Here is a 27,970-nt window from a genome sequence, read left to right on the forward strand (position 1 = left end):
CATCGATATCGCTGATAACCGCTTGAGTGGGTGCGAGGGGACAACCACCACTGCTTTGCATGTGGGCCAAACATATATATGTTGAATACCCAAAATGCACAACTTTGATGTGCCACATGCCTCAAAAACCGTAAACCATGCACCCACACAGAGCGAGGTTCATCAAGCGTACTACATATGATGGTCCCCTTTCCCCCTCTTCACCACATACTATATGCTCCTGCCATAATATATGTACAACCCAAAAGAATCCTCATCGATGGTGAAATTAATTAACCTCTCCTAATGTAGGTCAAAGTGATGCATGCATGCATGCACCGACGATGGCCTCGTGGGCCCACAGATGGAAGCGTCACACGTGAGTGTCCTAGCTAGGATATATATGCATGTGGCACAAAAAGGTGTTGTGTGATGTTTAAATAACCAATTTCACAATTTCAATGTGGCACATGCCTCGGTAACCAAAAAGTCCCGACACTGAGTGAGGTGTACTTGTTCACGGACGCATACGTATAGTATATATGATAGTCCCCTCCCACCTCTTAGACGCGTACTATATACCACCATAACACAAACAAAAAAGATTCTACCTTGCTGGTTAATTTAACCTCACTGTCGGCTGTTCGTCAAAGTGATGGACGACGGCCTCGCAGGCCCACAGAAAGCGTCACACGCAAGTATCGAGTGTCATGTAGGACAACCATCGACTGCATGTGGCCAAAATATTTATGTATGAAAGGGTTGTGTAATGTTTTAAATAACGATTTCACGACTCTGATGTGGCACCAGCCTGCCTAACAAAACGGCCAACCCACATGGTGGCTCACAACTCTTAGTGTACTGCGAGCCACCCGCCACCCCAGACGCACACACCCACACACACACCACGAATCCACCGCAACTATGATGCATGTTAAATTAATTATCTCGTGGTGAACATACATGTTATCAAAGGAGGGACATTTTAATTTCAAAAAAATCACAGAGATCATTAAGACGTTTTAGTACATTGATTGATTGATTTTCTATGGGTATAATGTGCAAAAACCAAATTTGAGCTACGTGCACACGTGACAGTGCACCTAAATGGATTGCAAAAACACATGTATCTCACTGGGTGCATGTTTACTCCTCGTGCAACAAATTTCAAACATTGAGAATCTTGATTTTTAAATTATAGTACATCCAAAACTTATTTGAAGTTCATGAAACTTATCGTGTTGTCATATGGACACCAATACAAAGTGGCATTGTACTTTTTTTGTCAAATTTGAGACCAGTTTTGATGTAATCTTTATCTAATTACATTGGGGAGATTATTAATAATTGAGAACCAATATCCCAAACGGATTATTTATTCGAACCGTGATCGTTAGACCAACAATGGATACGTGCCATGCTTAAAGCGGCAGCATTAGTCATCCAAATAGAAGAAAAATATATGTGCCACCGTGTGACCCGTGTGGCGTTTGAGCAGGCGTGAGTCGATGGGACGCGTGCGAGCAGTCCTCCGCGCAGGAAGACGGGGAGGTGTGCGTGCAGGTGTGTGAATTGATGGAGGCGTGCTCGCTGCGTAGTGTCATCAGGAGACATGCCCAGCACTTGCAGCCGCGGCGTCTTGGTCAGTCTCGGCGACATGCCCAGCACATGGCTCCGACACCGCTCCGACGCTGCTAACTGACGTACGAGGGAGACCACGGTCGGAACCTGCCTGGACTTGCTAGCCATCGCCTGATTTCGCTCCCCCACCCGTTGCTCCGCCTGCAGGTATAGATACCAATAAAAGGAGGTAAAATGAGAACCAACCGAGCACTTTCTGTATTACCAGAACAAAACTGAAATTCAAACAATAACATGGCCCTTGGTATGGAAACAATTCTGCAGGTATATACCAATAAAATGAGGTGAAATGAGAACCAACGACAAAGTGTCCAAAAAAGGCCAGCAGGGCATCGGTGTCTGTACGGCCAACTCAGAAGCATAACACGGATAACATAAGGAGCGACACAATAGTTGTTGTGCTACCACATAAAAATTGGGATTCAAACCTAACATAGCCCTTGTATCGAAATAAAAACGCTAGCAGAGTGATGCTTGCTGCTTGATCCTTGTTACTACATGGCCATTCGGTGTCGTCGCCCAGTCCTGAATCCTGAGTGCAAAGAGGACCCCCTGCACTAGCGAGTGGACTAACGGAAAAGAGACGATTAAGGCTCTCATTACTGCCACAAAACCCACAATGCTTTATTTTGGGTGGAGATGCTCTAATCATCCTTTATCTCCTATTACTAATGCTCTTGACCATGTACAACGCACGCATTCTACCATCAAAATGAAAATATAGCACCAACAAACATATTGCTAACCACCGAACACATATTGGACAAGCACAAACAGCAACCAAATCAAACAGATTTGCAAGCATACGACAAAACCGTATATATAGCAAGTAATGAAAGATGAGCCTATTTATTTTGAATTATCCCCTCTCAAGATCGGACTCCACTCAAACCTCAATCTGATGCCGGCCAAGATCGGGTCGAGATTCACAGCATGCGAGGAAGGAGCCGAGCCGGGCGGAGGGGAGGGGAGGGGTTCGATTCATACCTTGACGGATTCATACGCATGGCCGATCTGCCGACGGCCTTGGCGAGGATGTAGAAGAGGGAGCCGAGCTGCAGGCTGCCAACACCCACAGGTAGGCCGCGCCGCCCCCGCACGCCGTGTACGCGCCTACACACACGAAAAAAACAGCGATCGATTAGTAACCAGGAAGGAAATTAGATGGCGATTCGAGATCAAGAAATTGACAGCACGCGCGTAACACAGAGGGGGCAGGGCAGGGTGCTTACAGAGGATGAGGAGGGAGCGGGCGGCAAAAATGGTGGGGAGGTCGACGAGGGAGGAGCGGAAGTGGAAGCCCTTGGCCTGGGTGAGGAGGCTGTGTGCGGAGGCATGGTGGACGCCGGCGCAGAGGAAGTTGGAGAGGAGCACCGGCGGGAGGAGCAGGTCGAGGAGGACGATGAGGAGCGTGAGCGGGATCTGGCTGTTGAGGGAAACGAGATCACTGTCGGGGTTGGGGGATAGCGATGGGGAGGGCGCCGCCGCCGAGGGGACGGGAGGCGGATGAGAGGGCCATGCGGTGAGAGTGTGAGGGGAACGCCGGTGGATAGCGTGGGAGGGAGTGGGGTGGGGGCGGCGGCGCATCGAAATCCAGAATGAGGAAGTGCGGGGCTGAGTGGGTGAGAGCGCTAGGGTTCGCTGCGCGGGGAGAGAGAGGTATCTCGCGGTGGGTGGGTGAGAGGGTGAGGTCCGGGCCGTTGGATCCAGGAGCATCCGACGGTGATTTATCCACGTTCTGCGTGAGAGGCCCCTGGACCAATCAGAACGCAGTATACAAGTATGATATTTTGATCATTTAAATTGGTCGTAATCGACTAAAATTAAGGTGCTAAATCATGTTAGCTATTTTATTATGACCTGAATAATTGAAAAAAAAAACTTCTCATTGTTTCAGCAAATTTGACTATAGTTTTCAGGAATAATCACAAATTGAAATAAGACAAATAGTTTTTTAAAGAGTTATGAGAAATGAGTTCTTTTAAATCATTTTTTTCATTTTTGAGTGTCCAAAATGAGTTCTTTTGTGAAGGACCTACCATATATTTGTTATAAATTTGGACCAAAATAATTTTCTAAAATATTAGGACATATTTAATGCACAATTGACCAAATGGTTGGGTGTCAAAAGATTCGATCCACCTTTGATGAAAAAGATAAATTTTCACCGGTCAAATTTGAACTGCAGTTGCCTCATAGTTTGCTCATTATTTTTTTCGAAAATCATTTTTAGGTACATAAGTATCTATTTAATCAGAGAAACACAAAAGGTTTTCCAAGATTCAACCACTAGCTAGGAACGGTCATGCCCGCCGTTTTGACCGCATTTTGAAATGGTCATAAAAAATTCAAGAAAAAACAAAAAAAATGGAAAACCTTCTCATTGTGTCATTATATGTGACCAATTTACCAGGAAAAATAATAAACTTGTAATACGGTAATTATATTTAAAAAGTGTTCTCAGAAATGAGCTATCATGCGTGAAGATGCATGGCTTTCAAGCCAAATAATCAATCTTATGGCCACATTCATGGCATAGTTTGTTCAAATGATCTCATATTATGCACAAGGGTGCATCTTGGGATGGCAAACAATGTTGCATAAGGATGTTTTCATTTTCTTTGGACGAAAAATTCATTTTCTATTTTACGAGTGCCCAAAATGAGTTTTTTGTGAAGGACCTACCATATATTTGTTGCAATATTGGACCAAATCATTTTCATAAAAATACTAGGACATATATGATTCACAATTGACCAAATGGTTGGGTGTCAAAAGTTCCGATCCACTTCTCGTGAAAATGTCAAATTTGCGCCGATTTAGCGGGAAGCGGGTAAAATATGAACTGCAATTGCCTCATAGTTTGCTCTTTATTTTTTCCAAAAATCATTTTTAGGTACATAAGTATCTATTTAATCAGAGAAACACAAAAAGTTTTCTAAGATTCAACCACTAGTTAGGAACGGTCCTGCCCGCCGTTTTGACCGTGCTACCTCTTGAGCATGCGTTGATTTCCCCTTGAAGAGGAAAGGGTGATGCAGCAAAGTAGGGTAAGTATTTCCCTCAGTTTTTGAGAACCAAGGTATCAATCCAGTAGGAGATTACATGCAAATCCCTCGTATCTGCACAAACAAATAAGAACCTTGCAACCAACGAGATAAATGGGTTGTCAATCCCTTCACGGCCACATGCAAAAGTGAGATCTAATAGAGATAATAAGGTAAATATTTTTGGTATTTTTATGGTATAGATTGGAAAGTAAAGATTGCAAAATAAATGGCGACAGAAATAGCACGTTGGCGGGAGATTAATATGATGGAAGATAGACCCGGGGGCCATAGGTTTCACTAGTGGCTTCTCTCAAGATAGCATATTCTACGGTGGGCGAACGAATTACTGTCGATCAATTGATAGAAAAGTGCATAGTTATGAGAATATCTAGGCATGATCATGTATATAGGCATCACTTCCACGACAAGTAGACCGAAACGATTATGCATCTACTACTATTACTCCACACATCGACCGCTATCCAGCATGCATCTAGAGTATTAAGTTCATAAGAACAGAGTAACGCATTAAGCAAGATGACATGATGTACAGGGATAAACTCAAGCAATATGATATAAACCCCATCTTTTTATCCTCGATGGCAACAATACAATACGTGCCTTGCTGCCCCTGCTGTCACTGGGAAAGGACACCGCAAGATTGAATCCAAAGCTAAGCACTTCTCCCATTGCAAGAAAGATCAATCTAGTAGGCCAAACCAAACTGATAATTCGAAGGGACTTGCAAAGATATCAAATCATACATAAAATAATTCAGAGAAGAATCAAATATTGTTCATAGATAATCTTGATCATAAACCCACAATTCATCGGATCTCGACAAACACACCACAAAAAGTATTACATTGAATAGATCTCCAAGAGAATTGAGGAGAACTTTGTATTGAGATCCAAAGAGAGAGAAGAAACCATCTAGCTAATAACTATGGACCTGAAGGTCTGTGGTAAACTACTCACACATCATCGGAGAGGTATGGTGTTGATGTAGAAGCCCTCCGTGATCGATTCCCCCTCTGGCGGAGCACCGAAAAAGGCCCCAAGATGGGATCTCACGGGTACAGAAGGTTGCGGCGGTGGAATAAGTTTTTTGTGGTGCTCCTAGATGTTTTCAGGGTATAAGAGTATATATAGGCGAAGGAAGTAGGTCGGTGGAGCCACGAGGGGCCCACGAGGGTGGGGGCGCGCCCTCCTACCTCGTGGCCACCTCGTTGCTTCCTTGACATCCACTCCAAGTCTCCTGGATTGCGTTTGTTCCAAAAATGATCCTCGCGAAGGTTTCATTCCGTTTGGACTACGTTTCATATTCCTTTTCTGCGAAACACTGAAATAGGCAAAAATACAACAATTTGCACTGGGCCTCCGGTTTGTAGGTTAGTCCCAAAAATAATATAAAAGTGCATAATAAAGCCCATTAAACATCCAAAACAAATAATATAATAGCATAGAACAATAAAAAATTATAGATACATTGGAAACGTATCAGATCGCATTTTGAAACGGGCATAAAAAATTCAAAAAAAATCAAAAAATTGGAAAACCTTCGCATTATGTCACTATATGTGACCAATTTACCAGGAAAAATAATAAACTTGTAATACGATAATTATTTTTAAAAAGTGCTCTAAAAAACGAACTATAATGCGTGAAGATGCATGGCTTTCAAGCCAAATGATCAATCTTATGGCCACATTCATGGCATAGTTTGTTCAAATGATCTCATATTGTGCGCAAGGGTGCATCTTGGGATGGCAAACAATGTTGCCGAAGGAATTTTGATTTTCTTTGGACGAAAAAATCATTTTCTATTTTTTGAGTGCCCAAAATGAGTATTTTGTGAAGGACCTACCATATATTTGTTGCAATATTGGACCAAATCATTTTTATAAAATACTAGGCCATATATAATGCACAATTGACCAAATGGTTGGGTGTTAAAAGTTTTGATCCACCTCTGGTGAAAAAGACAAATTTCCGTCGATTTAGCGGGAAGCAGGTCAAATTTGAACTGCAGCTGCCTCATGGTTTGCTCTTTCTTTTTTTCCAAAAATCATTTATAGGTACATAAGTATCTATTTAATCAGAGAAACACAAAAAGTTTTTCAAGATTCAACCACTAGCTAGGACGGTCATGCCTGTCGTTTTGACCGCATTTTGAAACAAGCATAAAAAATTAAAAAAATCAACAAAATTGGAAAACCTTTGCATTGTGTCATTACACGTGACCAAGTTACCAGGAAAAATAATAAACTTGTAATACGACAATTCTTTTGAAAAAGTGTTCTCAGAAATGAGCTATCATGTGTGAAGATTCATGGTTTTCAAGCCAAATGATCGATCTTATGGCCATATTCATGGCATAGTTTGTTTGAATGATCTCATATTGTTCACAAGGGTGCATCTTGGAATGGCAAACAATGTTGCCTAAGGGATTTTTCATTTTCTTTGGACGAAAAATCAATTTTCTGAGTGCCCAACATGAGTTTTTTTGTGAAGGACCTACCATATATTTGTTACAAAATTGGACAAAATCAATTTTCTAAAATACTAGGCCATATTTAATGCACAATTGACAAAATGGTTGGGTGTCAAAAGTTTTGATCCACCTCTGGTGAGCAAAACAAATTTCCGCCGATTCAACAGGAAGTGGGTCAAATTTGAACTGCAGCTGCCTTATAGGTTGCTCTTTATTTTTTCCAAAAATCATTTCTAGATACATAAGTATATATTTAATCAGAAATACATGGTTTTGTGGCAATACGTCGAGTTTTGGATGGTGGCCGAGGGCCCCAACTCCAGAGCGCGTAAACTCCCATGACCGCCGCGTGGTCATCACGTGACCGTGGCATTGCGCTGCGTTCTGGACGTATAGGCATGTCTAGTGGGTTGGGAACTCCCCGGGTAGGTGCTAGGAAGAAAATGACAACAGAAGAATCTAATGAGGAGACCGAACTATGCTCAAATATGAATTAGCAGCCAAGTGTTTGATTAGCCAATGGGCGTGAGATTTGGCTGAGCATGATCATCTACTAAGAAGACTGTCTTCACAAATTTTCAGCTCAAATGGAGGAGCCTAGGTAGCATTTTCTTTGCAACGTACCACACTGGACAAAAATATGAATGTTGAAGCTAGATTCAAATGAATGAATGGATTGATCTGAAATTTGGAGGAGGAGGATAATTTGGGCATGTGAAGCCACTTTAAAAACTTCATACCATTTGGATACATAAAAATGGTACTTTCTTCACAGTGCTCTCCATTGAACAGAAAATTAGGAAAAATGCTGAGGGAAATTGGCTAGAATAAATGAGCAAAAAATTGGTGGATGGAAGTTCTATGGGCAGGGTCATGTCGTGGTACATTTGCACCAATTATAAATTAACATAAAATATAGTTGCTTCACAAACTGAAAATATCACTAGAAATAAAGATTGGATGCTGAACTCACATGTATTGTTAGATGGGGCTCAAATTTTGTGGAGAGCTATGATTTGGGAATATAGAAGATGTGGCAAAAATTCAGGTCATTAGGATATTCCTAGCTAGTACTTCCTTCACAACAGTTCGAGCTGAACAAAAACTTTGGAAATTTGCCGAGGAAGATTTACCAGGCAAATGGAGTTGAATACTGTCATGAGGCAACGATTTGGATAGTAAAGAATGCCCAATTTTTTTGGGATTTTTGGGAATGACAGAAATATAGGTTGCTTCACAACCTAGGGCAAAAATTGACACATGGACATGACACATAGGCAAAACTGATGAGGTGGCGCCTAGTCATAGCAATCCACCATAATTTACAAGGTTATGACCATCTATATTGGTCGTGATAAGCTAGAAATAAGGCAGCGGACCAATGATGTCTGCTTTATGACCATTTTGTGTAAGGAAATTACAACCTTTCTGACCAAAATGGTTGATATAGTTTAGGGTTTGGAGCCCCCCGAACAGCTTTTGACCAATTGGTTTCAAATGGTCGTAGATTTATAACCAATTATTCTAGGGTCACTGACAGAAGGTCACAAGTTGACATATTTCTTGTAGTGTTTTTTGGCCTCGAGCTGTATCGCCTCTTCAGGGGTTCCATAGAGAATAATGGAAGTCCTGGCCGAACTGGCTCCATGAAGGGACGTCGTCTATATAAAACCATTCGGTCGGCTAGACGTCGGTATCCTCCCTAGGTGAGCCGGGCGGGTATTATGTCCCCTCGATTCGGAAGACTTCGGGTGCCCCGAACTCATATAACTTCTCGGTTGGGGAACAAGGCATTATGCAGAAGTACCTCCGCCACAACTCAAAGTGTGCCTCGCATCCGAGGTGCATCTCACAGAGGGCGACGTACCCCGCGATATGTAGAATAGCACTGGGGTTGAGGTGATGAACCTGCAACCCATAAAACTCCAGCAGACCCCGGAGGAAGGGGTGAACAGGAAACCCTAGTTCCCGTAGCAAAAAGTAGACAAAACATACCCTCTCGCCCTCTTGAGGGGACGGGTGATTCTCTGCATATACTTGACCGCTCATGGATGTCAATCATGCGTGGGTCGCTGTCAGATCTGAATCTGGCAGATAACCTTGCTTGGCTAAATGCTCCAGATGAAGGCATGAGACTGCACAACTGCCCCAATCGCCTCTAACAGGGTCGTGCAGGCGCCTGGAGGATCCTGCATTGCTCGCCATAGGAACTCTAGAGGATGGACTCGAGAGGAGGGAACGTTGGCGCGATTGGTTTGGGAAGGAAGAGTTGGATTGGTGCGGTAAATCGTCGCTCCATAAAGCGACTCGCTTCCCTGTAAAGGCACGGTTACCAAGGTCATGGACTAGAGCCACGTGCGGTAAGTCCGGGTCCACATGGCAGGACTGTTGGTATTTAAAGACTCCATAGAGGGGAACTCGCCTGTCGAGCCGAAGACTCCGGATCCGAAGTCCCACGAAGATGTCTTCGACGTCGAAGACCTGTTCAGGGGCTACTGACAGTGTCCTGGATTGGGGGGTGCTAACCTGGTTGGCCCACGATCCTCAATTTGGGCTGACGGGCCCTCATTCATAATCAAGATGGACTCCAGGAGCTGTACGCTCGAGGCGTAATCGGGACTACCTCCACCGAAGGCTTGACATGTACTCCAATATCTATCCTGCTGCCTTGCTCCTAGATACCGACCTTGTAACCCTAGATACCCCCTTGGCGTGTGTATAAGCCAGAGGGTTTAGCCCGTAGAGGGAATATCAACGCAAAATCATTCACCTAGCCCTAGAGTTAGACTACACATTACAATCTCGAGGTAAATCAACTTTGTACTTGATACATCTCCATCAATATAAACAAGAGTAGGACATAGGGTTTTACCTCCATCAAGAGGGCCCGAACCTGGGTAATTATCATCTCCTTCGTTCCTGTTACCCTCGATCCGAGATCCACAGCTCAGGACCCCCTACTCCGAGGTCTGCCGGTTTTGACACCGACAGTAGGGTTACACGCCATACCGCCCAGAAAAAGTGCACGAGGCAACAAAAGGGTTTGGGCTAAAATCCTATCGCTGAGGCCACTAACGGTAGGGTACTTATCCACGTCAGCAGGCCAGACGGCGCCGTCTACATTGAGCAGATCTCTACCATCGAAGACCATGGTGATAGGCTGTGTTACTCTACCGCCAAGGACCGTGGCAGTAGGGAAAAGGGTCAAATCTCAAAAAATTTACAAAACAGGACCAGATCGACATGAACTTAGCCAAAAGGGTCAAAATAGTGATTTCGGTCGCGTGTCGTCAAAGAGCGTAGCCAGCTTCTGGATGCGAACCACCTTGATGTCATTGACTGGCGGCATCCGCACACCTTGATGTTCAGTTTTTTCTTGTAAGGTTTGGCTATGGCCTACTGCATATGTTGTGTGGTGCAGCGCTCACACAACCATCCATGTAATTGACCTTTGGTCATCCAGGCTTTTCTAGCTTGTTATATGAGGTAGAAAACGCTCTATTACCTTTATTTCAAGGGAAAAAGGAGATCAAGACCTGGTGGCGAATGTTCCTGATGACCTGCGTGGAATCCTTCATGTTGATTGTTTTTTTTACCTCAAAAAAGACCTCTTTATTTAATAGATAATAATGTTACATTGTTCACCATGAGAGGTACAATAGAGGGGAAGGACCATCCAACCAGACCCTACTGGTCTGGAACTTAGCTAACTGGGCTAGTTCCTGAGCTACAGAATTCGTTTCCCTATTCGCATGCTCATACTTGACCCTAACAAATTCTGGCTCCATAGAAAAACAATCATGAAGAATCGCTGCAGCAATACCTGTAAGAGGCCTCTCATTCATCATAATTTCTATTAATTCACTATTATCAGAACTCATAACAACTCTATTACAATCCATGGATTCAGCTAAAGAACAAACTATGCTTGAGAGCGAGAGCCTTGGCCGAAAGAACATCTTGAACCATATCCAAACGTGCATTACACGCGGCGATGAACTTCCCTTTTTTATCACGAATGACTGCACCTGTAGTTCCCCTTAACATATCTGGATCGAAAGAAGCATCAACGTTTATCTTAACACAATCACCTGTTGGTGGAGCCCATCTATCCTTTCTCAACCTTGCATGAGAGACTTCAGCAGACCTGAAATTTGAGGATAACACTTTGATTGCCATCGCAGATCTTTCTGGGGACTGCACCTGAATATCACGCTAATTTGCCTCCTCTCCGACCATAGATACCAACGGGCCACCGCAACAATCTCTGGCAATGGGGCCTGTCCCAAAACCAGTGACTGATGAGGGCACGAGTACAACAATTCCTCTAAAACCGACTGTCCTGGACGATGAACAAGACAAGATCTCTCAATTAATTCATGAATGCCCGGTGCTTCCCATACGTGCTTTGCTCAGCTACACTTGAACAGAAGATCCTTCATGCTGATTGTAATGAGCCACCTGAGTTATTTTTGTTATCACTGTGTTCCTGAAAAAACAAAGGTATGGCGCTGCTCTACATTCTACTCCGCCGATGGGCTAGTGGGCAAACACCCTAGCCTGTGTCAGTAGCCTTTGGCAACGTCACGTCGTCACCACGGCCTGGTCAAGGGCACAGCGACTGACCGAGCATGGACTAGGGGATAACGCCAATATCTCTTGTGGTAGGCCTTGTACACGTCTTGGTGGGTGGTGGGTGGTGGTAGCAAAAAGAGTTAAACCGTGAAAAGAGTTTCCAACTTGGATCATTTCATGCTAAACTTGTCATTAAAGGTTAGTTGATTTGCCCGCAAACATACATTCATTATGCACTATATTTTGTTTTATCTAGATTTTCTAATATATTTTTTTGAATTCTAAGCGCATCTCTAGCAAATCCCTCATATCGCGCCGACCCATAAAATAATCGCCAGTTTACGGTTTTGCGCCAAAAAGTTGTCTGAACAGACACTGTAAACACACTATAAGGGTCCGCATATAAGGGGTCTGCTATAGATACTCTAACGGAAATTGGTTGATTTGTCCGTAAAAAATACATGCATTCATTCCGAAAAATACTCAAATTCAAAAAAATTATCTAGAATATAAGTTGTTTTCTTACATAGAAAAAACAATAGCAAAATACATAAGATAAATTGTGTTTTCTTTTTATGCGTCATTGTGGCCGGATGGTTCGAACGGGGCTTCCACCTTTTCACGAACCCTTTTCTTTGATTTCTATTTTAATTAGAACAGTCCTCGTATATAAAGCTAATTGTGCACCTTAGATGTCAAACATCAGTTAGCCGATTGGCGGGCAATATGCATGCGAATTGCAGGTGTGGTCGAATCCCATCCATAATGATCCATCTTTTTTTCCGTTTTATTTCAGATTTTTCTGTGTAAAAAAATGAAATGCAAGGGTACTTTTTGAAGAAAAAAAACGCATGCGCATTACCCACTTCCTCGGCCACTGACAGCGGGCCCATGTAATGTTGGCACGCCGCACATGCATGTAATACGCCCAGCTACGATAGAAAGCACCGTATTTGCATGCCCACACAAGTTTGATGACTAGAAACATGTATTTTACAAGTTTATGCACCAAACTGACCGTCACGTGCAAGTTCTATGACTGTCCGTGTATTTACCTCAAAAAGAAAAGACCACCCTCTCGGTGTGGTACAAAAGAAATGCGCCCCCTGCACTGTTTCAATCTATTATTACTACTACTTGATTAGCAAAATAAATAAATCAAATAATACTACTACTAACAACTTACATACTGCTTCCACTAAAAAGGAAAAAAATGATACTACTATATGGAACTATATATATGAGTTTTTTAGAGCGGAGGTAGATGCCCCGACTTAAACTGAAGCCCTCACAGACAAGTCCATCAAGTACTAAAGATAAACGAAAGCAGAACATAACGAAACAAAGAGCGATGCAAGGTCCATCAGGACCAGTTGACACGACACAGTGTGCAAAGCCATCCTCCTAGATGTGGGCGGCAAGGCGGGTGGTTCCGCAACCGGTGGTGTCCCTCCTTCCTGCGTGCCGTAGCTCATAGCACCTTGTGCGAAGGCTGCCTGCGAGTTGCTCCACCCTTGCTCGCCAGAAGCTTTCATAGCTGCAAAAGGATCACCAATTTGTACATCACATTAGCCAGATGTTGGAAAAAGATATATCCTCGATAAGTGCTTTGTTACGGGTTCTCCAAAGAGACCACGCAAGGGCCGCAAACCCCACCCAAGCAAGCTTACGATCCTGGCCACTCGAGGCTTTGATCAAACGGAACTCATCCAAGAAAGATCTCGGATTCCACGTACAACCCGTAGTCGCCCGAAGCACACTCCACGCGAATCTAGCGACGACGCATCGCAAAATGGTATGATCGCATGTCTCATCCTCGCCACACCATACGCACTTGCCATCACCCGGCACGTTGCGTTTTCTCACTTGATCCCCAATTGAGATCCTATTACTCGCCACTTGCTAAAGAAATATGTTTTTTAGTTTTTGATGGAATTCTAGCCTTCCATAGCCCACTTAAGTCGCAAGGAGGCGCCGAACGGAAGATCTCTCGGTACAAGGACCCGGTCCAAAAATCCCCGGGTGGCTCAAGCATCCAAGTGACCTCATCTCTGCCAAGGGAGAGGCTAACACCCGCCAGTTGTTGTCGCATCTGGTCCCACTCAAGGGCTTCCCCGGTTTCATGAGGCCCGCGGAATCTGGGTAACCACCGATTATCGAACCATGCCTCGACCACCTTGGCTTCTGGTTTCTCCGCTGTGGTGAATAGAGATGACAAACTATATATGAGTATATCGATCTTATATTATATATTGTTAGAAAGTATATTAGGGTCACACCGTCTGATGGGTGGACAATTTTCTTTCTTATAAGTGGGATTTTTTTCTTTTCTTTACGAGATCATTCGCATATTTAATCGATGAAGATCCAAAATATGATGTTTAAGTTAATATAATAGTTAATTCATCATGCGTATTTATACGATGTTCTTAGGTCCAAAATCATAAGCTAGATACTACTAATTTGGTCCAAAATCACCATACTATATAGCAGTTCTTAGGTCGATTGGGTCAATATGATGACATTGCTATAGTCGTTCTAAACCATAACCATAAGCAAAGCACTAGTAGTAGTAGTAGTAGGATTTGTGCATGAGTAGGGAGGGTCATGAGCTACCAAGCCGTGCTATTTATTGCTAGTGCAACCAAGCAAGCTAGTCTAAACTCCAAACTCTCCTCTCTCTCTCCTGGGTCCTGGCACTGGCAGCAATGGTAGACGCTGGAAAACTGCACTTTATTTGCAAACTGGCCATAGAGCGAGCGAGGCTGCTCTGCTTACGTACGTATTTTGGGCACCACTCCTACCGCCGGGGCGGCCTCTCCGGTGAGCTACCGGTCCTATCATCCCACAAGGCTACTAGCTAGTACTAGTGCTAACCCTAGCTCGGGACGTACGTATGGGCACGCTACTGCTGTTGCTGTATGGGCACAAGTCCAAATCACCTGTCATAGACTCCCAGGAATATCTTCAACATTACATTACATTCAAGAAAAGATATAAAGGACTCCTAGTAATTTCTGGATTGGACTACAACGCCATGGGCATTGACGGCTTGACGCATCGTCCTACGAGTCCAAATGACAAGTACGCTTCTACCCCTACGCGCGATGCACCCTGTTGAACGTATGCACCCGGCCCACTGCGCACCGCCGCGAAACGTGCCATTGCATCGAGCGCTCCGCTGGGCACCGGCGCATGGACCGGGCGTAGCTCCGTTGCACGACCCCTGTGCCCCTGATTTGCCGCTGCCGGCGCATGTGAAGTTTCCAGCCGCAGCGTCTCCCTCCCCTCTCTCTCTCCCTCCCTCCCTCCCTCCCTCCCCTTCGTTTCGCATTCACAGGAAGCTGCGTCCGCGTGCCGCCGGCCGTACCCGCCCCCTCCGGCGTCGCCGCGCCGAATCCACTCGTCCGGCTTCGGCGGCGCCATGGGGCCCAAGCCCAAGGCCCGTCGGCTCGCCAGAAATCGCTGGCCACACCGAGGTAACTTTCCCCCAACCTTTCCTTTTTGGATGCGATGCGGGGCCATTAGTGACCGATCCAGACCAAGCTCACCGTGTATCCTCTATGTTCCTAGTGACCCAATGCAGGAGTTTAAGTGCATTCAGCACTACGATCGTGAGCATATGTCTAAGTTGAATGAAAAGCGGCTGCGGACCAAACATTGCGATGTTTGTTTGACGTGTGATCTTAAGGCTTTGACTGCCCACCGCTCGGGTGGTGAGGAGAAGATGGAGAGGAAGAAGAACAGGTCAGCAAGACGCACTGCTGCCAAGGAGCCTGCAAAACCAAACAACAGCGCTTCCTGGGTTTGCTTGGAGTGCGGTAGCTTTTTTTGTGGTGGTGCAGGAGAGGCAGAGGGCCATGTTAGAGCACATCACAAGGAGCAACCTGAGCATCGGTGGTTTGCCAACACCTATGATAAAGATATACTGTACTGTTGTGAGTGTAACCAGAAGGTTCCACTCAAGGTTTTTAAGTATCGTCCATCACAATCAGCAGAAGCTTCAACTGAGTTAGAGGCAAACACCAACCCACTTGATCCGAAGGATGATGAAGGTTTGGACAAGAAGGAGGTGGTGACACCGCAGATGAAACCGGTGGAGGCGGAGGGCAAGGGATCCAGCAGTTCGTCATCTCCTCGCTCGGAGGATGATGAAGGTTTGGGCAAGAAGGAGGTGGTGACACCGTAGATGAAACCGGTGGAGACGGAGGACAAGGGATCCAGCAGTCCATCATCTCCTCACTCTGAGGACATAACCAAGGAGCCTGTTTCCATATGCCAGTCAGAGGAGATAGCCAAGGAGGACGTTGCCAAATATAATGTCATCAGGGGGCTGCGGAATCTCGGCAACACCTGTTTTTTCAATGCCATGTTGTAGTGCTTATTGGCCCTTGACCCACTGCGCAGCGTAATGATGGGACAAAACGTTTGCAAAGGGCCAATTGCTGCGCTTTTCAAAGAGCTCTTTGTCAACACAAGTCCTTCAAGCAATGCAAAAGGCTGCCTTGACCCAACAAAACTGCTTGCATCTGTCTGCTCAAAGTGGCCCCAATTCAGTACCGGCGGAATGGAGGATGCCGAAGAACTCATCCAATGTTTTCTTCATGGTTTGGATGAAGAGGAAGATGAAGCACATCAACCTTCAATGGATGCTTCAAAGAAGGTCACAATTGTCAATTCCATCTTTGCAGGCGAGGAGTGTAGTGCTCTAACCAGCACAGAATGTGTACACAGTTCCAAGGAGAAACATGAAGAGACCCTTATATTCCGACTGGCAATTCCAGATAGGAAGCTCCCTGCTGTAGCTTCGAGGAGCAATAAAGCTGATGCTGAGGCACATGATGACGGTGATCTTGTATCAGTTAAGGATTGCTTCTCCTTATACACCAAGGAAGAGTTGATATCTGATTGGCTCTGTGAGTCTTGTACTGATGCAGCTAACACAAAACTTGTTGTGGAGTCAGGTGGTGACGATAACCAAAATGACCAGAAACAGAAACAGGAAACAACAAAAATTTTCAGAGCTGCAAGGAAAAGAATGATTATAACCAAAGCTCCAGATGTAATGGTGATTAGTTTGATCAGGCAAAAAAGGCTCCTAATCCTGCTGGATATGATAAATTGGAAGGACATGTGTGTTTCAAGGAGATTCTTAATATGCAGCCATACATGGGCGAAAGGTAGGTATTGTTTCTTTGACTGACTGAATATGAAATCATTTTTAATAGTCTTGTTCGAATGGATAAGAAATACCTGAATCTGAAAACTTGTTTGACCGACTATTATAGGAAAAAACATTCCTTGACTGACTGAATATAGATCCATGCATCAACCAGAGTAGTAGCGCAGTGTTAGTAACTACTCCAGCTATCTTCAAGCATGAAGCAGTAACTAATTAATAAATACAACTCAAATTTAGAAATAATTGATCAATAAAAAAACCAAACGTCCGTCCAAATTAAACAAAACAGAAACTAGTATAACTGAAGTTAGCTCAGCTTAATTAGGTCCATGAATGAAAAAGCTGGAGCAGCTAGATTAGCTAGGACCCATGACATGAAAATGAACTATAATTGCTGACTTAGTATTCTTTTGTCCCTCGTTAGCGACAAACAAAGGCATGCATACTTACTGTTCCTAGCTTTGAAAATTAACCTTTTATTAACTAACTCTACACTCTCAGCTCCCTTCCTAACCAAAGAAGATCTCCAACCACTACCTAGCTATTAATCATCCTTATGTAGTTTCAGACAATTATTCAGACTGAACTGGGTCTGAATATTTTTGAATTTGGCATCTCAGTATTTGTGATTTATGAGCGAGCGACAGTACTGTACAGCTCTACGACTGCTCTGGTCATCACTATTTCTTGTAATTTTCAGGTTTGACGAGAATGACAATAACACCTACCGTCTAGTTGGTGTTGCTCAACACATTGGAGATCGGAAAGGAGGTCATTATATTGTGTATGTAAGAGCTAGCAAGATGAATGGTCAGGAACATCAAAGCAATGACAAGTCTTGGTTTTATGCAAGCGATGAGATGATCAGAGAAGCCAGCTTGCAGGACGTTCTTGATTGCGAGGCCTACATTCTTTTTTATGAAAGGGTGGGGAACTAAGACTTTATAAGTTATTCTGTGTTTGTTGGCATGTTTATTTAAATGTCAATGTTCTGTTTGCAGTGTTCAAATCATGATGCCCAATCTTCTGCCAATGTCACGAGTGAGGAATCTGGACTTGCCAACCTTCTGCCAATGTTGCCCAATCTTGTCAGTGATTTGATTCCTCCATCCATGGATGACTTGGTCCCATGGGATGAGCAGAGGAGCCCCAGCCGGGATAAAAGGAGAGAACAGGGAGCGGACAAGAAAAATGTCACATTGCTACCTATGTTTTGGGAGTTTCTTGATGAGTATGTTTATCTCGCTTTTCTATGTTTTTTGTCTCATGCTGCTCAATGGGTTTCACCTCTAGCCTACCCCAACTTGTTTGGGACTAAAGTCTTTGTTGTTGTTGTTATTGTTCTGCTCAACGGGTTCTAATCCAGACAACTTCGTTTTGATAGGTTTACTCTATCCGGAGAAACGATGTCATATTACCGTTTTCAATTGTGGGGCATGCTTGTGAGAGGTTCTGGATCAAGGGAACTGCACATCCTCTACTCGCATCTCTTGAATCGGTCAAAGGACCTTGCAATGGGAGTCTGCAATGGCGGCGAAAGGTATAATTTTGACAAATTTATCTCTTCAATCTTGGAAAAATTGGTTATGTAGCACCCAAATAGGTCACCTTTGGAAAGCTAGCACCAAAATGTCTTGGTACACTTAAATAACACTACAAAGGTTACACATTTTAGTTGTTTAGCACGGTGTCATATTCTCCATCCAAGGCAGTTATTTAGGACCAATGTATCCTTGTTTCAATCATACAGCTAGTACAGAGGCACCACTCTTTCAAGCTTTGGATGTTTCTTGGCTAACTATGATCCACATTGAGTAATTGTTCTGGTATCCTATCCTGTAGTTTTTTTGCACCAACAGTTGGATCTTTCCTGAAGATATCCTCCCCCCTTCGAAGCTTCCTTTCCTGTTACTTTACCAGTACTAGCACAAGTATGCTCCAATTCTGAAATCACAATTACCTTTTTTTCAAAAGGGGACAAATCACAATCACCTGCATGAAAACCAAGCTATAAGATTGTGTGCTGATATGTGCTGAAATTTCCCTTTAAATTAGTAGCCATCACTTTCCCTTCAAATTAGTAGCCACCTTATTTTCCTTATGATTCCTTGATTTTAATATCATAGTACTAATTACTAAATACTGTAAACAGGCTGAGGGTGAAGTTAACAGAAATTGCCCGGAAGTATATGCTGGAACTTGTAACAAGTTTGAAAATAAAGCTGACAGAATGCAACAGGAATTTAATCCAGCAGCTCGAGTTAAAATTTCTTGAAATGTCCAAAAAGTAATGTTCTCAATCCCTTCCCTTTTATATCATTATTTGTTTATGCAACTCAGTTCTATTTTAGTGCTTAATTAGAGACTGCTGTATATATTTTTTTAGGCATGAAAAGCTAGAGGATTGTTTTGGCGCTGCTTTGCTTAGAGAAATGAGTGTACATGGTCATGTTGAGAAGCAAATCATGACACCTTTGCCTGATAAATGCGCCTTGGTTCAGGCACTTGTCGAACATGTGATTAGCAAACATAAAGTTGGGTACTCGTGGGAAGGTGATTTTGGCTTAAATGATATGGATGCCTACGATGGCAAGGTGGTCATCACAAAAAGTCCGAAGTTATTTGATATACAGCCTGAAATATCGCCCGAGATGGTCACTGCGATGGAGAAGGATTTTAAAAGTATTGCAACAAAAGTGGTGCAAAAATTCATGCAGTCTCAGATTTACGTTCCTTATTTGTCACCTTTTCATGCTTTCTTGAGTGGCATGGGACTATATGCTACCTGGTGGTCGGACCGACTCAAGACAAAGGATTTGCGAGAACTGATACTCCATTATCCCTTTTTCAAGCCTTCAAGGGCTCGTTTGAATTTGCTGGTAGGCATCTTTGATGCATGGAGATCGTTCGATCAGAATGATACAAGTCCTTTATTTAAGAAGATCTTGAAGGAGGTCGAAGGATCTTTATGGTTAGGGAAGATGACTGCGGTTGTTAATCAAATCATTATTGATGTTTTCGAGTACAAAGGCGCTGCATATTATGAAGATGAGCTACAGTACATGATTGAATTATTGAGGCATCTTGCAGTACATGGCATTGAGAAATCCTTTGACTGCCATGTTGATGGCCCCCGCAAGCAACTGGTACAAAATCTCGATGAACTGGAGGTCGGAGGTGCTTATTATCTCGAAGAGTTTGTGATGCTTGCCTTAACTTCTTTGTTAAAGAAATCGGGAATGAAAGACATGTATGTCGTTGCAGCCCACTACTAAATTTTATTTTATTTTCTGTTTAGTTTTATTAACTGCTAGGTATTATATGATCTACAGGTTGGAGTCTGTTTGGGAGTGCTACAAGAATTGCAATTACTCCTATCAGAAGTAAATTAGCAATGATTCGTGGAGGGGAAAGATGTGGCCGAGCTCCTTATGTAGGTACATCCACTTTGAACGTCTACTAATATCCCATTCACATTTTCTCCCATCAGATGCAATGTTTTTAAATAAGATAATGTTTTAATTATTGAGTATACCTTTTCCTCTTCACTTTGATTTTTTTCTTTTTTTTCTCTTGATGCATTGCACCGTTGAAGTGCTTCTCCACACAACAAAAAAAATGCAGACAAAAGGAGAGAATCCCATAAAACATAGTTATGAGAGAAAAAACAGTGTGCAAGAAATTTTTATTTGTGTTGAACTGTAGCCATCACAACACTGCATAGTGTCAGAATCAACATTCGGCGCCAAGCCTCATTAGGACTGTACAACACTGTAGTAAACATTCTTAGACTAGCATCAATTTGGACGCTCCTGGTCCAGAAAGAACAACTAGGATAGTGAGTGCACCTTCATGGAGTTGGGAGTTAGGGAAACCGAGAATGAAGTGTCGTGTGTGGGATCATCATAGACTCATAGAAACCGAGAACAGCTAGGTGGCTTGTTGCTTGGTGTTCCTGTAATTGAGATTTGAAGCGATCTTGTGTGGTAACAGGGACTTGCACTAACGTTCATAAATGATTTTATTTGAGATTTTTTACGGTACCCTGGTACTCCAATCACCCATATCGGAGTACCAAGCAAATGAAGTTGTCCATGATAAAGGGCAACTAGTCATTTTACCAATACTACTTTGGACTTTCCCATCATCCCGTAGGGGTCGATAGCTGCCCATTGTTCGGTAAAATAAAAAAGAAACTCCCGATCGTTCAGCGGAGCTTTTTCTATCGAGTGGTGGTGGCGCTGCCAGCCCAATCCTTTCCTCAGTTCGCAGTCCCGGTGAGGAAACAAAACACATAGAGCCATAGAGGAAACCAGGGGCAGCAGGTTAGCTGCCATTTTTGTGCGAACTGATCACTTGATCTGAGGATTTCTGAAGTTGTTGTTTTGATCACACATATACAGATATACAGATGAATTAGAATAATCTGTAGAACGAGTATGGCCGTGGTTAAATGGACAATGGCGACCTTAAGGTAGAAAACTATCATGCTCAAGTAGAATTATTTTTTATTTCCAATATTCACTGATACCTCTTACTTGAAGTTGTACTGATGTTATTGTGGAGGGCTTAGATGGTATTTGGTATGCCTGTTTCCATTTATCCTCTTAGTTCTGTTGTTGCCTCCTACAATCTCTAGGAATGTAATTTGCTTAGTTTCCTCCATTCAGTTTTACTAGTTTAGTTTCCCGGGAAAGAAAGAGCTTGTCAATTTTGTTGCATAATCAAGAACAAAGGAATTTCTTCTCAAGTCTGGTATTTGTACTGTACAGCTTAATTGTTCCACCAAATGATAGCAAAGCCTTCTTTATGTTCACTGCAAGAAGTAGGCACATCACCATATTATTCAAATGGTGTCTTATCAGAGTTATAACAGTTTTGTGATCTTAAAATCATCTCTTCTTTGTTCCCTTATTCTTATGCAAAATGTATTTGCTCTTTTTTATTCAAAGGCTTTTACTGAAGCTTGTTGATATTTTAGTCAGCCATGGTATTAATTGTCTGCGATATGCTTTATGGATCATTATATCATTCTTCGCAGTTAGGTGATGGACATGTCTCCCCGTCTATTTTGTGAGCAATTCAATGGTGCTACATATCCCTTGCAAATGGCCTCTACATGGAAGAGAGCTGTCAGTGGCTTGCCGACTGCACGAAGACGACGAACCACACCTGATTACAATGGCCTCTACATGGATTAGCTAGTGAAGCTATATATGAACCTGGATTCTGTTTTGCTCTGTTTGGGTCATCAGGGTAGTCAGTGTAATGTTGCTCTTTCATTTGTACGAGTAGGTAACTGCTGTTGTATCTGGGAACCTGATGTACACTGACTTTGCAATGGAGCCATGGAGTTGCAGACTTACTATTTGTCAAAAAGGTTAATTACTGGATTCTGATTTGCATGTTTATGTTAGTACTGAATTTTGATTTGTAGAGTTAAGTGCCCTTAGCCCTCAGGCACTGCCGGGTGCCTTCCCCTTGCAACCGCGGCAATTTCCCATGTTGAGGTCTTGAAGATAAATATAACATGACAGAACTTTGATTTACATTTTGGTTTGTCTTCCATAGTGGAGCCATGCACAGTTTTTTCTAAAATGTTCATTACTAAATATTGATTTGCAAGGTTGTGATGGTACTAAATTTTGATTTGCAAGGTTATGGTATTACTGATTTTTTATTTGCAAAGTTAAAATCATTTCCAGGTACTTGAAACATGCTGCAACCAAAGCATAACAAGTTTGCATGATTAAAGAGACATGACAGTTTAGTAGATTGAAAGTGCAGTGCACTCAACAACATGAAATAGAATGAAAATACGATAGCACTAGATTCTCAAATCGTTCTCCAGAGCTAACATCATCTGATCACACTTGTAATTGCTAGTGGGTACAAACTCTCACTGATCAATAAAATAAGTAAGAACGGCGCATGTCTTCGGACTGAACAAATATCATCATCGCACAACAATAATTTTTATGAATTACACACACACACACACACACAGAACAACAACAACAGGCTCGGTTTGGTGAAGAAGAACAGCAGGGGAGGAAGACAGAAGGAGCAGCAGGGGCGCTCAGGAAGAAGAAGAGGGAAGCAGCAGGGGGTGGTGAGAGAAGAGAAGCATCAGAGAGCAGATCAGCCGCCCTGGCCTCTTGCACGGGTGGAGCGCGCCACCTCTCTCCCGTTCGGTGTTCAGCCGCGCGTGGGATCAGACGGCCGTCCGGTGGGTCGCACGCTTCGACCCCCTTCCTCTCCTCTGGTTCGCGGGTTCAGCCGCGCGTGGGATCAGACAGCGGTCTGGTGGGTCGCGCGCTTGGACCCCCTCCTCTGGTTCGTGGGTTCAGCCGCGCGTGGGATCAGACGCCCACCGCTTGCCGTCTGGTGGGTCGCGATAATACTACACACGCGCAAAAGTCACGGGCTCTCACGGACCCTGCTACGTGGCCTTCACTAATTGTCCCTCCCTGATTTTAAGTGGCGGGTCCGCCTCACTTTATCAAATCTAAGCCAATCAGATCCTAACTATCTCATAAAAGCATGTGTAGCATCTCTCGGTGGGTCGTGCCTCTCGATTCTTCGATTGGTCACCAGATGCTAGCGCTCTTGGAAAATATCCTGTGGTACGAGTCATTCACGAGGAAAAGGAGAGAATCCTGGCAAACCTCCAGTGCCCGCTGACCAACTTTTCGTGCCGATATCTCGGGCTCCAGCTCGCGATCAAGCAGCTCACCAAGGCTGATTGGCAACCCTTGCTCGATCTCGTGAGAAAATTCCTCCCTGCATGGCAGCGTGGCCTAATGCAGCGTTCTGGGCGTCTGATTCCTGTGAACTCTGTCATTGCGGCGAGGCCGATCCACCACCTGCTCATCCTCGAAGCCCCGGCTTGGGTGCTGGAAGACATTAATAGTTGGATGTGGGTCTTCTTTTGGGCTGGCAAAGATAAAGTCAATTGTGGCCAATTCTTGGTGGCATGGAACTCTATCTGCCGTCCCTTGAAGTTTGGTGGGTTGGGAGTCAAGGATTTGCATCGGCAAGGGCTGGCCCTTAGGGTTCGGTGGGAGTGGCTCCGACGCACAGATCCGAACATGCCATGGCAAGGGCTCTCTCTCCTTGTGGATGATGATGCTAGAGCAATTTTCGACAGCCTGGTGCATATCTCTGTTGGGAGAGGAGATAAAGTACTTTTCTGGAGAGATCGATGGATCCATGGCTTTGCGGTCAAGGACATTGCACCCATGGCTCATGCCCTAATCGACACTCGGACGATCAATCAGAGAACTGTGCAGCAGGCCACTGTGGATGAGAGATGGGTTTTGGACATCCTGGACAGCAACTCCTTCCAAGTGCTTCTACAAGCCATGCATCTACGGCTGGCCATCTCCACGGTGCAGCGAGACCTCGACGCGGAGGACGTGTTTTCTTGGCCTTGCACTGCCTCACAAGCTTATTCGGCGCAGTCCACCTATGCCACTCTTTGCCACGGCTTGGTCTCTTTCCCCCATGCCAAAGCCATTTGGAGGAGTTGGGCTCCACTCAAGTGCAAAAATTTCTCTTGGTTGGCCATGCAAAAGAGAATCTGGACTTCGGATCGTCGTACCAGGCATGGCCTTCAGGACGAACCTTCTGCATGCTACACATGTCTCCAGGAGGTGGATAATGTTGATCATATCCTTGCACAATGCGTCTATGCCCGTGAGACCTGGCATCGCTGCTTTGATGTTCTGAACCTGCCTACCGCGGTTACGACACCTCAGGATTGCTTCCTGGAATGGTGGATGATGCAGAGACAAGCCTTCCAAAAGGAGGAGAGGCGTGGGTTTGAAACTTTGGTTATCTGTGCCACGTGGTCCATGTGGAAGCAGCGGAACGCCCGTGTCTCCAATCGGAGAGAGCAACAGTTAGATGCGCAGGCCCTGACGAGTAACATTCTTGATAAATTAAGAAATGGAAACTTGCTAGAGGTGGAGTAGGTGGTTTACAAAGATTCGTGAGAGTGTAGCTTATTCTCCTGTAATGGTGTGGGTGGGCTAATGGTGGTCTCCGCACTACTATCGTCCTCTTGTAATCAAATTTTCTCCCTTCTATAAAAATATGGTACGCAATTTGCATACTCTCGAAAAAAACATGATATCGTGCTTAGCATGGTGCGTCAGATCTGCATCGAAGGCATAGGATCAACTCATTTGTTTATATACAGGATATTTTGCGTCTAGCCCCCCAAAAGTTGTGCCTACATGCAAAATCATAGCAGTTGTTCAAAATATTAATCCAGATGAACAACTACCGATTGTTTCCAAATGAACTAGTACGTCATAATTTTCTAAAACACTAATACTCGATAATCACAAGCAGAAGCAGTCCCTATTTTTGCGTTACTCACTTTTCTTGAAAGCTGCATACAAGTTCTTCTTCACTCAGATGTGTGTCAGTACCGTCTTTCCAGGGTGATAGGTAGATTTTTAGTTCATCATTGTGCCCGTGAGACAGAAATGCCCCAAGCTGAAAACGAGATGCGAGTTTGACATGGTGTAATGCAAAGCTGCAACCGGCAATATAGAAAAGTTTAAGGTCTGTTTTGTATATTTGGTAATGGATGTCTGACTATTTAAACCTCTACCTTGGGCACAGATCACAACTTCTTGTATCACAGTATCATATCAATGCCCGTATCAGTGGATATATGCACTCGTGCATGATTTCTTCTGGCACTTTTCAGTTAGCCCCCTCCAGAACTGAACTCTTCTCCAAGTTGATCCATGCTTCGGTGTTGAAAGCACTTTCGACCAAGTTTGGGTGCCTAAACGCACTCTGCAAAATATGAAGAAGTGTTGTAATAATATCATAATAAGAATATTTCTGCAGAAATGAATACTCTACAAGTAAATTTGTGGTCTCGTGTTTAATTTATGATGCAAAAAGGCTCAAAACACTGATAGCACATTTATCCTGATGTTTTTCTTGTCAGCAACTTTGTTAACAAATGTAATTTGGTTCCCTGTATCGCGTTAATACTCCTTTCTATTAATTTTTGAGAGGCATTGGTGTAGGAGATTAGGATTGCACGATGTATTGCTCTCGTGCATAGGCACGTATATATATGATGTACGGTGGGCCACGGATCTCAACTATACAAGGAACTAGAAGACGGGCCCAATACACAATATGCACATAACACATATACTCAACACCCCCCCTCGCAGTCGAAGCGGCACCTCGTGAAGTTTCAGGTCATTCCAAGAACTTCTATTTCTGCACATAAATAACACCATGGCAATTCTGCTGAAAACAGCGTCAGTCCGGGTTAGTTCCATTCAAATCATGCAAGTTAGAGTCCAAAACAAGGGCAAAAGAGTTTGGAAAAGTAGATATGACGGAGACGTATCAGTAACCCGAATGCTTTCATGGGAATATAACGTCCTTCGCACATTGCTCCGCCACAAGGCGGGACCCCTCCAGGACACTACCAAAATATAGCTCGGGTCGACGATGCTCCTTGCCCTCAGGCGGCCCCTCGGTATTCAGCTTCTTGGCATCCAGCTTCGCCCAATGCATCTTGATGCGGGCAAATGCCATCCGCTCACCTTCGATGCAGACGGACCGCTTCACGGCTTCGAGCCGTGGGCAGGCATTCACAAGCCGCTTCACAAGTCCGAAGTAGCTGCTGGGGATGGGCTCGGCAGGCCACAACCGGACTATTAGGTCCTTCATGGCTAGCTCGGCCGACCTGTGCAGCTCGACCAGCTGTTTCAGCTGGTCGCTAAAGGGCACCGGATGTTCTGGTCCAAGATATTGAGACCAGAATAGCTTCTCCGTTGACATCCCCTCTTCAGCTTGCTAAAACTCAGGAGCATCTGATATACTGCGCGGCAGATCCGTAAACTCGCCTGGAAAACGCAAATTCGAGTAAGTACAAGGATTTTTTCCTTCGCATACTTGCTTTGTATAGGGAAAGACTTACCCGCCGCAACCTCCTTGGCCGCCTGAATTTCCTGGAGGGCGCTCTGGGCTTTGGCTCGGGCATCCTGTGCGCTCTGGCGGGCCTTCGCAAGTTCGGACTTTTGCGTCTTAAAATTGCGTTCCAAGGACTCGAACTTCTGGACGGCGTCCTGGAGCTCTTGCTGGGCCTTCCTAACCAGGGCCTCATGCTTCTCGCGCGCGGCGTGTTCCTTGGCCGCTTTGTCCTCGGCCTCAGCTAACGCCATCTTGAGGGCTGCCACCTCGGTCGTGGCCTGTCACAGCCCTAGAATTTGCTTGTAGCTAATTACATGAGTGAGCATCATGCATCATGTCTAAATTCTGAAATTTGAATTGAGGTTAGTTGAAACCCTCAGAAATCACTTCAGAAATAATTAACATTAAAATCTTTTCAAAGAAGTCCAAGAAAATGTTCCTCTTAGTCTCTGAAAATATTGGCAAGAGGTAAAACTCAAAACTATGTTTTTGGAATCTCAGAGATATTTATTTTGGGCCTTTGAATTAAATCAATAACTATTTGCATTGGATATATATTTGTTAATTAATTAATATATGTCCAATAATTCTGATCTTTGGTGAAGGGCTTTGGAATAATGCAACTAGTCCCTACAAGAATTATCAGAAGCAACAAAAATGATTTAGTGTATAAAACTAAATCAAAACAAAATAACAGAAATAGAAAAGAAAAATAAAAGAGAGAGAGAAGGACTAACCTGGCGCCCACCAACCGGCCCAGCTCCTATGCTGGTCCAGCACTGTTGGCCCAGCCCACCGCTGTAGTGGCTCAGCCCAGCGCCGCCTCCTTCACCCTCGTGCCAGAAGGCATGAGGGCGTGTGCCCGCGGTGCGCCAGCACACGCACGGCCACCGACGGCCACCTCCTGCTTGCCGCTTCGCCCTGGCCCTCCCTGGTGCAGCCACGCCACCTCCTCGACCCTCTCTCACTCTCCCAGTGCCTCCCCCCTCTGGTCCCTCTCCACCTCGCATTCGAGCACAGCCCAGCGCGCCGACGAGCACCACCGCGGCCATCGCCTCTCCCTCGTCCTCTCGAGCGGTCCAGAAGCTCCGT

General features: G+C 44.3%; 1 pseudogene; it reads left to right on the forward strand.

The window, feature by feature from the left end:
• Positions 1-15,247: 15,247 nt before the first annotated feature.
• Positions 15,248-26,782, forward strand: LOC119283548 (annotated as a pseudogene).
• Positions 26,783-27,970: the final 1,188 nt, after the last annotated feature.

Source organism: Triticum dicoccoides, chromosome 4A (genome assembly GCF_002162155.2).
Source record: "Triticum dicoccoides isolate Atlit2015 ecotype Zavitan chromosome 4A, WEW_v2.0, whole genome shotgun sequence".
NCBI classification, from domain to species: domain Eukaryota; kingdom Viridiplantae; phylum Streptophyta; class Magnoliopsida; order Poales; family Poaceae; genus Triticum; species Triticum dicoccoides.